Below are 10,826 nucleotides of genomic sequence, written 5' to 3'. Positions count from 1 at the left end.
TCGACAGCTGGCCACATCCTTCATCCCCCATTTTTGGTATCTGATCACCCTGCTTGCCTTCAGTAAGAATCCTGTTCTGGTTAACCAGAATCCACTCTCCACCCCCTGACCATTGTTGTTTCCTGTTAGTAATTTTCCATCCACAGACCCCCTGACCTGCTCCCCCGCTATAAATCCCCACTTTTTTTTTTTTTTTTATTCATTCATTTATCATTTATTTTGGCCGCGCTGGGTCTTAGTTGCAGCATGCGGGATCTTTTTTTTTTCCTTCTTTTTTTTTAGTTGTGGCAATGCGGACTTCTTAGTTGCGGCGTGCAGGCTTCTTGGTTGTGGCATGCATGTGGGATCTAGTTCCCCAAGCAGGGATTGAACCTGGGCCCCCTGCACTGGGAGTGCGGAGTCTTACCCTCTGGCCACCAGGGAAGGTTCCCCACCCCCCATTCTGCAACTTGTTCTTGTTAGATTCAGACCTGAGCTCCACTCTATACTGAGGTCTCTTTCCCCCTAATGCAATAATTTCTGAATAAATTCTGTTTTCCCTTCACTAGCCACTGCTAGCCTCTGGTTTGCTCTAATATTGGGAATACCTCTCAGCCGGAGCTCAGGTATCAGGGAGGACAGGGAGAAGTAGCACAGGTTCTCATAGCTGCCCAGAGCCCAGCAGGAACCCACGGCAGGACAGGGGGAGATGGATCCATCGAGTGAAGCAAGGCTCTGGGCGGGGAGGGAACTGGGTCCAGACAAGACGGGTATGGGCAGAAGGGGGTCTAGAGCAGAACCGGTGGAGAAGCCCAGCTTACGACATGAGGGTTTGGCCTGGGTGCTGAGGAGTGAGACCGTCACTAACTAATGGTGGGGAGCACAGGAAGGCAGGATGCTGCTCAGAGAAGCTGTGGACCCCACAGCCCAACTGGCTCAGACTAGCTGGGAGGACAGAGGCATCCATTCAACAAATATTTATGAAACGCCTAAGAGCTCGAGAGGGATATACTAGCAAACAAAATAGACAGAATATTGTCCTCGAGGAACTTACATTATAGTGGCAAGAGGCAGACACCGAACACAATAAACAGACAACATGGAGTGCTGGAACATGATCAAAGGGGCCCTGTGGAAAGCAAGCCACAGGTGAGAGGGAGTGGTAGAGAGATGAGAGGCTTGCAAGGTTGGCCTCCCCAAAAGGTGACATTTGAGCGAAAACCTTAAGGATGGGAGAGTGAACCACAGACAATTCCAGGAGGAGGAACCTTCTAGACACAGGGACGTGCTGGTGCAAAGGCTTTGAGCAGGTGAGGCCTGGTGCTCCAGGCACAGTGAGGGGGCTGGAGGAAGAGTGAGAAGGGGAAAGCCCACCAGGGGAGAAGACGAGAAGAGGGCCCCCCGTGAGGACCCTGGGGCTTTCACCCTGTGGGCGGAGTAGATAAGAGCAGACTGGCTGCTGCCTGAGAAAAGGTTCTGGGATTGGGGTCGGGCAGTGTAGAAGCAGGGAGACAAGGAAGGCTACTGCACACACAGGCGATGGTGGCTTCCAGAGAGGTGGGGACATGTGGGCCGCTCTCCGTGAGTGTCACTTAAAGGCAGAGCCAGCAAATCAGGGGCCAGCTCTTTGGGGGCTGTGGCTGTCGGCTGTCTTCTGGCTTCTGGTCTGGAATGTAACCGGGGCTGGGGGAGGGATGGAGTCGGAAGCCAGCAGGGATGATGCCTGGCTCTGAATGTCTCTGAGAAAAACTTCCCCTTTTGCCCCTTTAAAAAAATGTTTAAAGGAAAATGAAGAACAAGAGACAGCCAATCTCAGGAATTCCACCCTTGCAGCTTCCCTCAGTCCCTAGTCCCCTGGGCTGGGGTCCCTGTTCTCTTTGGAAGTGCCCCTGCCTGAGCTCAGCGGGGGTTGTGGATTCTGGCCAGCATGACAAAAGCTGGTCACTCGTGCTGTGCCTGGGCCAAAGCGTGATGGGACCTCAGCTCCATGGGCCACTGATGGGCAGGGTGGTGGGGGAGGCCCTGGGACACACAGGTCAAGGGCAAGGAGCTCTGGCGGATCTCCAGGATGGCAATGACTTGGCTTTAGTGAGCTGCCACTGCGTGCCAGGCACTTGGCATACATGGTTGGATTGGATGATGTTTCTTCCCTTCTGGGAAACTGGGATGATTAATTTGGGGCTGGGCAGCCTCCATTATCTGTCAGTGAAGGAAAACTTGACATACTCCAGCACTGGAGGCAGTGCTGTTCTTAGCAGAATAAAGCCCAAACCAGGCTTACTAGTTCTCAAGAAATGACTTCCGTAAAGAGAAGAAACTTTAAGTAGAAGGACTCTGCCAGTTCGATAGAACTATGAATCTTGCCTGGGGGTCAGGAGTGGGTGTCAGAAGGAAATGAGTTCTTCAGGGTAAGGTGTGCTTTGATTTTAGGACAGAAGCTGAAGCCTAGAGTAGACACCCCCCCCCCCACATACATCACCTCCCACTCCCTTCTCACGCTACAGTATTCCTTCTCTCCCATCCCCACTTCACCCCCTGAAAAGCCCAGACAGTGGAGCTTGATCCTCTGAAGCACTGAAGAGGTGGTTATACTAGTGCAACCTCCAGCTCCTGTCTTCCCTCCTCACCTGGTCCCTAGAGGGTGGGTGTCACCAGTGCTTCTGTCAAGACGTCGCTGCTTCAGTGCTTCCTTGGGGTCTCTGGTCCTTGGCTCTCGGCCCCTCCTGTCTTTACTCCTTGCTTCCCTGTGCGGTCACTGCAGTAAAACATTTCTACCCCGGGACCTGTCAATATTCTGAATTCCTTGTTTTTCATAACTGCCTGTAGCCCACAGATAACGGGGGTGCCTGGTGGCCACCTCAGGGTGATTTCACATGCAAGTATGATACCAGCCCAACATCCAAAAAAAGCCTCAGAATGAATGTAAACATCTCAAGTCTCTTGAGATTGACCCACAGTAAAACATCGTAAAGATCCATCTTTCTGAAGTCCTGTTGACAGATGCTCATGGATGATCTGTTTTTCCTCTCTCGTGTGCTTCTGCCCTCCCCCCTCCCCCAGTCTGGCCCACTGGGCTGCCTTTTCTTCTAGTTCTCCCTTCCCCCTTACTCTCAGTTGCTTTCTCTTCCTGGCTTAGTTTTTTCTTCTGCAAATGGCTTCATTCTTCTCTTCTTACTAATTCTGAAAACCAATTATACTGAAATAAATGCTTAAGTAAACTACAAAACATTAAAGTTAAACAAAATAACCACAAAACCAACCAAAACACAAACAGAGGGCTGAGCCAGCTCTCGCTATTAAGTTGCAGTTTCCACCGCTACTGCTGGCACCACGGATACGTTGGTTAGATTTGTTTCTTTGTCAAAAGATAAAGACCAGTCTTATCTTAGGAAAATGGACGCCAAACTCAATTGGGGCAGAAAAGGGTCACTTAGAAAACTTGTTGAAAACACTACTTCCTGGTGCTCAATCATAGACATTCTCCTCCAGGACCAGGGACCTCGGAATCTGCGTCCTCAGGAGCTCCTTGGTGATTCTGAAGCCGTGGTCCATGGACCCTTTCAACGGGAAACAGTCAGATGGGCAGCCATCTCAGGGGACCCCTCTTCAAACACCATCTGGTCAAATTTACTTTATTGGGACCAAAGACCGCTTTACCGGTGCAGCTTCCTCATCAGATCCCCACCTTTCAGCCTCCTGGAGAGCAGGTCTCATGAGACATTCTTAAAAACGAGAGCTTCTAGAATACAAGTCTGAGGATGCCACTGGCCATCTTCAGGGTGGGCCTACCACCAGACCCCAACCCGTTTAAATGAAAAACTAGACTGCACGGCCGTCTCTCCAGCCACGTTGCTTATCACACCTCCGTTGTTACATTTTGCTAGCTGTGAGGTTGGAAGCTTGTGGTTAAAGGACAGAAGGGCCCTCCTGTCACCGTAAGGAAATCTCCACTGAAATGTCAGAGGCCCAAGCGTGTGCCTAACCATGACAATCCAGCTGGCATTCTTAGCTCATCTAATCTGAGGACGACCTGGCACACGTCCTTGGTTGGCTTTCCTGCTACTGGATGCTCAATTACAGAGCCTCTCAGAGCACCTCTGCCCCCTTAAAAGCCCTCACTACTTCTTCTAGTTCCTAGCTCCTGCGGGAGCTTTACTACCTAGTGCCTCTGGAGAGGGTTCAGACTGCCCTCTGGTGGTCGGGCAGCCTTGTACCATCGCCTGCAGAAGTCCAGAGAGCCTGCTGGGTTCTGAGAGGGAGTAGGAAAACCTCTCTGCGTTCTGCTCTGTCCGAGCTCTCCAAAGAGCTCAGAACCAGGGCTAGAGGGTCCAGGGAAAACTGCTTTGAGCAACTGGAAACTGAGATGGCGTTGATATCAGGCACTGGCTACGCAAAAAAAACAGGGTCACGGTGCAGATACAGAAATAGCTAGATCTGCCCTTTGGCTGCATCCGGGAAAATTTAGGCTGCATTGGCACTTGTAGGTGCCAAGGGGCGGCCCGCCTGCTTCATGTAAGGACCAATCCTCTATCTTACTTTTTAAGAGGATGTGCTTCTCACACTGGAATACTCCTACCCTCAGGATGTGCCGGAGCATCTCCGGCATCTCTTACTTCCGGTAAGTACTAACATGTACCCATGAACCTGAAGGCCCTTTCACTGGCCGCCAGAGCCCACCTGCTTGAGGGCAGAGAGACAGGGCTCCCCTGCTCCCCAGGGCACTTTCATGGGCCCATGAATCAGTCCAGAACCTATTCATAGGGCCAGCTGAGGCAGCCCCTCCACCCGCACCTCGACAGCTGGGCACAGTTGCAGCCCTGGATCTGAACAATGCAAACGCAGTGCCTGGTTGCTCTGCCTCTGCCCCAGGGCTGTGGAGCCTGGAGAACCTCACTGTTGCCCTTGTGAAATAAGGATGTTTCTGCCTCATCCCACCCCCTAGATGCTACAGCATTTGGCGTATCAAACAGTCATTCCACATTAAACGGACACTGTCCCAGGGCGGCGGGACAGATGAGTTCTGGTATCAGCTGACATTCTGGACATGCAGCCACTCCTTCCTGCTGATCCTCAAGCCCTGTGTCCAGGTCTGGGTCACTGTCCTCGCCACTGAGCTCTTGCTTGAGGCCCCGTGCTGTCTTCTGGAAAATTGGCCTCCGTGTGACATCTGGGTGATGGAGGAGAGAGTTCCTGTGCCGTCTCTGCTCAACCTGTCTGTATATAATCAGATGCCAGTGGCTGCCCGTGGGGCTAGGTGTCTCCAGTGCCAATGTGTCCTAGCTCTGGTTTTATCTAGCTAGGATGGCCGTTGGCACGTGGCCCGAGGAGTCCAGCCTGGGAGGGCCTCACTGAGTGGTACTCCCTTTTCTAGATGGCTCCTGAGATGCAACAGACCACTGAACCAGGGAAAAGTGTGTAAGACAATGGCTTCCTTGGATTTCATTATCTCAAGTGTCACTCCACAGTGGCAAAGTGAATAGTGTTTGTGCTTTTCTTTTTTTCTTTTTTTTAGAACAAGAGCAAGGGAGTTCGATTTTTATTTAATTAATTAATTAATTTATTAAAATTTTTGGCTGCGTTGGGTCTTCATTGCTGTGCCCGGGCTTTCTCTATTTGTGGAGAGCAGGGGCTACTCTTCATTGCGGTGCGCGGGCTACCCTTCATTGTGGTGTGCGGGCTTCTCACAGTGGTGGCTTCTCTTCTTGCAGATCACAGTCTCTAGGCTCTCAGGCTTCAGTAGTTGCAGCACGCGAGCGCAGTAGTTGAAGTACGCAGGCCCTAGAGCACACGGGCTTAAGTAGTTGTGGTGCACAGGCTGAGTTGCTCCATGGCATGTGGGATTTTCCTGGACCAGGGCTCGAGCCCGTGCCCCCTGCATTGGCAGGCAGATTCTTAACCACTGCACCACCAGGGAAGCCCACAATTAGCACTGTTAAAATGCTAAAAGATTGTTAGGTTTAAAATATTGACCATAGAATTGCAATTGTTTTAATTTAGTATTTTTAAGTCTCATACTAATGGCCTAAGAGGAAGAGTGCTTTCTGAAATACCTTCTCCTTTTTAAAATGATAAATAGGGAGGACAGAGCATGGATAAAGATATTCTTGAAAGTAAGCCCAGAACAAATGGATCAGAAAGATTTAATGGAGCTGAAAACAGAACCAGATATGTATATTGAAAAGGCTCAGTGTGCCAGGCAATATCAGTGGTAAGAATATTACACTGAATCCTATTCTGTCAAAAATAACTAAACACATAATTACAAAGATAAAGGGGGAATTTCATACGTTTTCACACACTATCAAAGAAACAGAATTCTGACTGAACTCAGACATTAGAGTTAGTTGTAGAACAAAATGCTCAAAGACAGTGGAACAAAGTCTAAATCAATTTTGAAGATGAGAAGTTGTGATAAAATATATATTGTAGTGCACTATGTTGTTAGTTAATGAAAACAACAGAAGACATTCTGAGATATGCAAAGACTCAGAAAACACACCAACCATGTACTCTTCTTTTAAAATTACTTAAAGATATACTTCAGTCAACAGAAAGATGGATCAAAAAAGGAAGTATGGAGATATCATGGCAAGAAAAGACCAGCGGGGAAACTTAAATAGTAAGAACAGAAAACATTAATATTGTTCTCATGAATATGGATTATCATAACACAAATTTTTAATTTTTGCTTTTGAATTATGTTATATGATATTTGACATGATTATAATTTATATATAATATAAAAATAGCAAAACAATGACATAAATAATTGAATAAAATTAAAATAATTAATATAGAGTAAAAGACAGAAAAATTAATAATGATAATGAATATCCATATTATTATACAGTGGATAGACCAGAATTAGGGAGCTGGTGGGTATAAAAGTGACACACCTTGGCTTAAATATGTGACACATTAAAATATTTTATTTTTAGCTATGACATTTGAAGAATAAATTAAAAATACATTTGGAAAACTTGCAGGTAAATAGAAGAATTACTGTTACAATGCTTTCCAGAAAAGAAGATGAAAACAAAGAAAATGTAGACAAAAAATACAAACATATTCAAAAGAGAAAGAATAAAATGATAGAAATAAGACCAACTATAAACAATAAATGCAGTAGATGACTTTTAGAAAAATATAAAAGTGGAACTGATTCAAAAAGCAGTAGAGTGTTTTTCCTATGTTTTCCTCTAAGAGTTTTATAGTGTCTGGTCTTACATTTAGATCTTTAATCCATTTGGCTTTTATTTTTGTGTATGGTGTTAGGGATACATTTCATTCTTTTACATGCAGCTGTCCAGTTTTCCCAGCACCACTTATTGAAGAGGCTGTCTTTTCTCTATTGTATGTTCTTGCCTCCTTTGTCGTAAATTAGGTGACCATACGTGTGTGGGTTTATCTCTGGGCATTCTATCCTGTACCATTGATCTATATTTCTGTTTTTGTGTCAGTACCATACTCTCTTGATTACTGTAGCTTTGTGGTATAGTTTGAAGTTGGGGAGCCTGATTCCTCCAACTCCATTTTTCTTTCTCAAGATTGCTTTGGCTATTTGGGGTCTTTTGTGTTTCCATACAAATTGTAAAATTTTTTGTTCTAATTCTGTGAAGAATGCCATTGGTAGTTTGATAAGGATTGCATTGTATCTGTAGATTGCTTTGGGTAGTATAGTCATTTTCACAATATTGATTCTTCCAATCCAAGAACGTGGTATATTTCTCCACCTGTTTATGTCATCTTTGATTTCTTTCATCAGTGTTTTATAGTTTTCTGAGTATGAGTCTCTAGTCTCCTTAGGCAGGTTTATTCCTAGGTATTTTATTCTTTTTGTTGCGATGGTAAATGGATCGTTTCCTTAATTTCTGTTCTGAATTTTCGTTGCTGTTGTATAGGAATGCCAGAGATTTCTGTGCATTAATTTTGTATCCTGCAACCTTACCAAATTCATTGATTAGTTCTAGTACTTTTCTGGTGCCATCTTTAGGATTTCCTATGTATTGTATCATGCCATCTGCAAAGAGTGACAGTTTTACTTCTTCGTTTCCAATTTGTATGCCTTTTATTTCTTTTTCTTCTCTGATCGCCATGGCTAGGACTTCCAAAACTATGTTGAATAAGAGTGGCGAGAGTGGACATCCTTGTCTTGTTCCTGATCTTAGTGGAAATGCTTTCAGTTTTTCACCATTGAGTATGATGCTTGCTAACACTCTTTGACATAAACCACAGCAAGGTCTTTTTTGACCCACCTCCTAGAGTGACAGAAATAAAAACAAAAATAAACAAATGGGACTTAATTAAACTTAAAAGTTTTTGCACAGCAAAGGAAACCATAAACAAGATGAAAAGACAACCCTCAGAATGGGAGAAAATACTTGCAAATGAAACAACAGACAAAGGATTAATCTCCAAAGTATACTAACAGCTCATGGAGCTCAATATCAAAAAAACAAACAATCTAATTAAAAAATGGGCAGAAGACCTAAACAGACATTTCACCAAGGAAGACATACAGATGGCCAAGAGGCACATGAAAAGATGCTCAACATCACTAATTATTAGAGAAATGCAAATCAAAACTGCAATGAGGTATCACCTCATACTGGTCAGAATGGCCATAATCAAAAAATCTACAAACAATAAATGCTGGAGAGGGTGTGGTGAAAAGGGGACCCTCCTGCACTGTTGGTGGGAATGTAAATTGATAAAACCACTATGGAAAACAGTATGGAGATTCCTTAAAAAACTGAAAATAGAACTACCATATGACCCAGCAATCCCACTGCTGGGCATATACCCTGAGAAAACCGTAATTCAAAAAGAGATGTACCACAATGTTCATTGCAGCAGTATTTACAATAGCCAGGACATGGAACCAACCTAAATGTCCATCAACAGATGAATGGATAAAGAAGATGTGGTACATATATACAATGGAATATTACTCAGCCATAAAAGAAATGTAATTGAGTTATTTGTAGTGAGGTGGATGGACCTAGAGTCTGTCATACAGAGTGAAGTATGTCAGAAAGAGAAAAACAAATACCATATGCTAACACATATATATGGAATCTAAAAAAAAAAAAAATGGTACTGATGAACCTAGTTGCAGGGCAGGAATAAAGATGTAGACATAGAGAATGGACTTGAGGGCATGAGGTGGGAGGGGGAAGCTGGGGCAAAGTGAGAGTAGCATCAACATATATACACTACCGAATGTAAAATAGATAGCTAGTGGGAAGCAGCTGCATAGCACAGGGAGATCAGCTCCGTGCTTTGCAATGACCTAGGGGGGTGGGATAGGGAGGGTGGGCAGGAGATGCAAGAGGGAGGGGATGTGGGGACATATGTATGCATATGGCTGATTCAGTTTGGTGTACAACAGAAACTAACACAGTATTGTGAAGCAATTATACTCCAATAAAGGTCTATTTTTAAAAAAAGAGCAGTAGAATATCTGAATAGTCTAATCACCATGGGAAGACAGAGAATGTGGTCAATATTATCTCCCCAAAGTACTCTAGTCTATATCATTTTAAGAGTTGGTTAATTTAAAATGCTGTAAACTATTTCAGAACATATAAAAAGGTATAAAGTTTCATGAGTTATTTTACCAAGCTAGGCTAACTCTAAATCTGACTATGGCAATATATGAAAACTTACAGAACTATTTCATTTATAAATACAAATGCAAAATCCTGAAAAAATACTCTCTGCAATAGTATATTGAATATATAACAGAAAAAAAATAAATTCCACTCAAATTTAGAATTCAGCTTAGTTTTGTTTTCATAGTGGTATGAGTATAGAAATTCTGAAACTATTATTGTTGTAGTTTAGATTTGGGCAAATGAGTAAACATACTGCTGGAGAAGAGAGACACAGATATTGCCTGGAGGAAAATATGGAAGAAGCCTGTGGTGTTGGATGGGAATTAGAGGGATATAATATTTATAACTCATGGGATTATCAAGGAATGTTCTCTGTCCTGGGATTGGGGGACCTGGCAACATGCACCTCACTTGACTTCTGAATTGCTATGGACCAGTGACTGCTATGTGCTACCCATTTCCCACTGTTTGAATGCAAGTGTCTGCAGTGGTTATTCTATATCATCATTATATTTGGAAAGTGGGGGAGACTAACTTGTCCGTCAATTCACAGGTCTTTGGTTCCAGAGGAGGTGCACCTGAGGGGACACATCCAATGAACCACATCTAAGGAAACTTATCTCATCTGAACCTGATTTAGATGCTGAGGTCCTGGACTTTGATCCAGTGCTGCAATGAGTGAGACTTCTTGGGGTGGGAGGTGGGCAGTGAGTGTCCTTTGCATGTGGGAAGGATGTGAATGGCTGTGGTCAGAGGGTGGGCTATGGTAGGGTGTTTCTGAAGACGGTGGCAACATTTCTTCCCAAGCAACATTCCCTTTGTAATGTGACTTTGACATTCATCTCATCAAGAGGTACAGCCTATTTCCCCTCCTTTCGAATTTGGCCCAGTGATCTGCTTGGACCGATGGTATGTGGCAGAGGTGATACTGTGCAAGCATGAAAGGGCTTAATCAATAAGATGTGGAGCAAAGATAAGGCATCCACATGGAGCACTGCCTGAATTGCTGACCCACAGAATAGTGAGCCATAAAATGATTGTTCCTTGAAGCCACTAAACTTTGGGGTCATTTGTTACACACCAATAGGTAGCTAATACACTATATCAAAGAGTGCTGGGGTCATTTCAAAACAACTCAAGAACCAACTTGAAGAGATTCTCACTCCCTGAAGATAAGCAATTTGAGCTGCAATAAAGACGTTAACTGCAATGGTCTAGAGCATATTAAAT

The sequence above is a fragment of the Delphinapterus leucas genome, chromosome 8, assembly GCF_059928025.1.
Source record: "Delphinapterus leucas isolate spDelLeu-1000000601 "Yukka" chromosome 8, BTC_Dleu_Yukka2, whole genome shotgun sequence".
Lineage (NCBI taxonomy): Eukaryota > Metazoa > Chordata > Mammalia > Artiodactyla > Monodontidae > Delphinapterus > Delphinapterus leucas.
The sequence above is the reverse complement of the archived record's forward strand: the minus strand, read 5'-3'. Positions refer to the sequence as shown.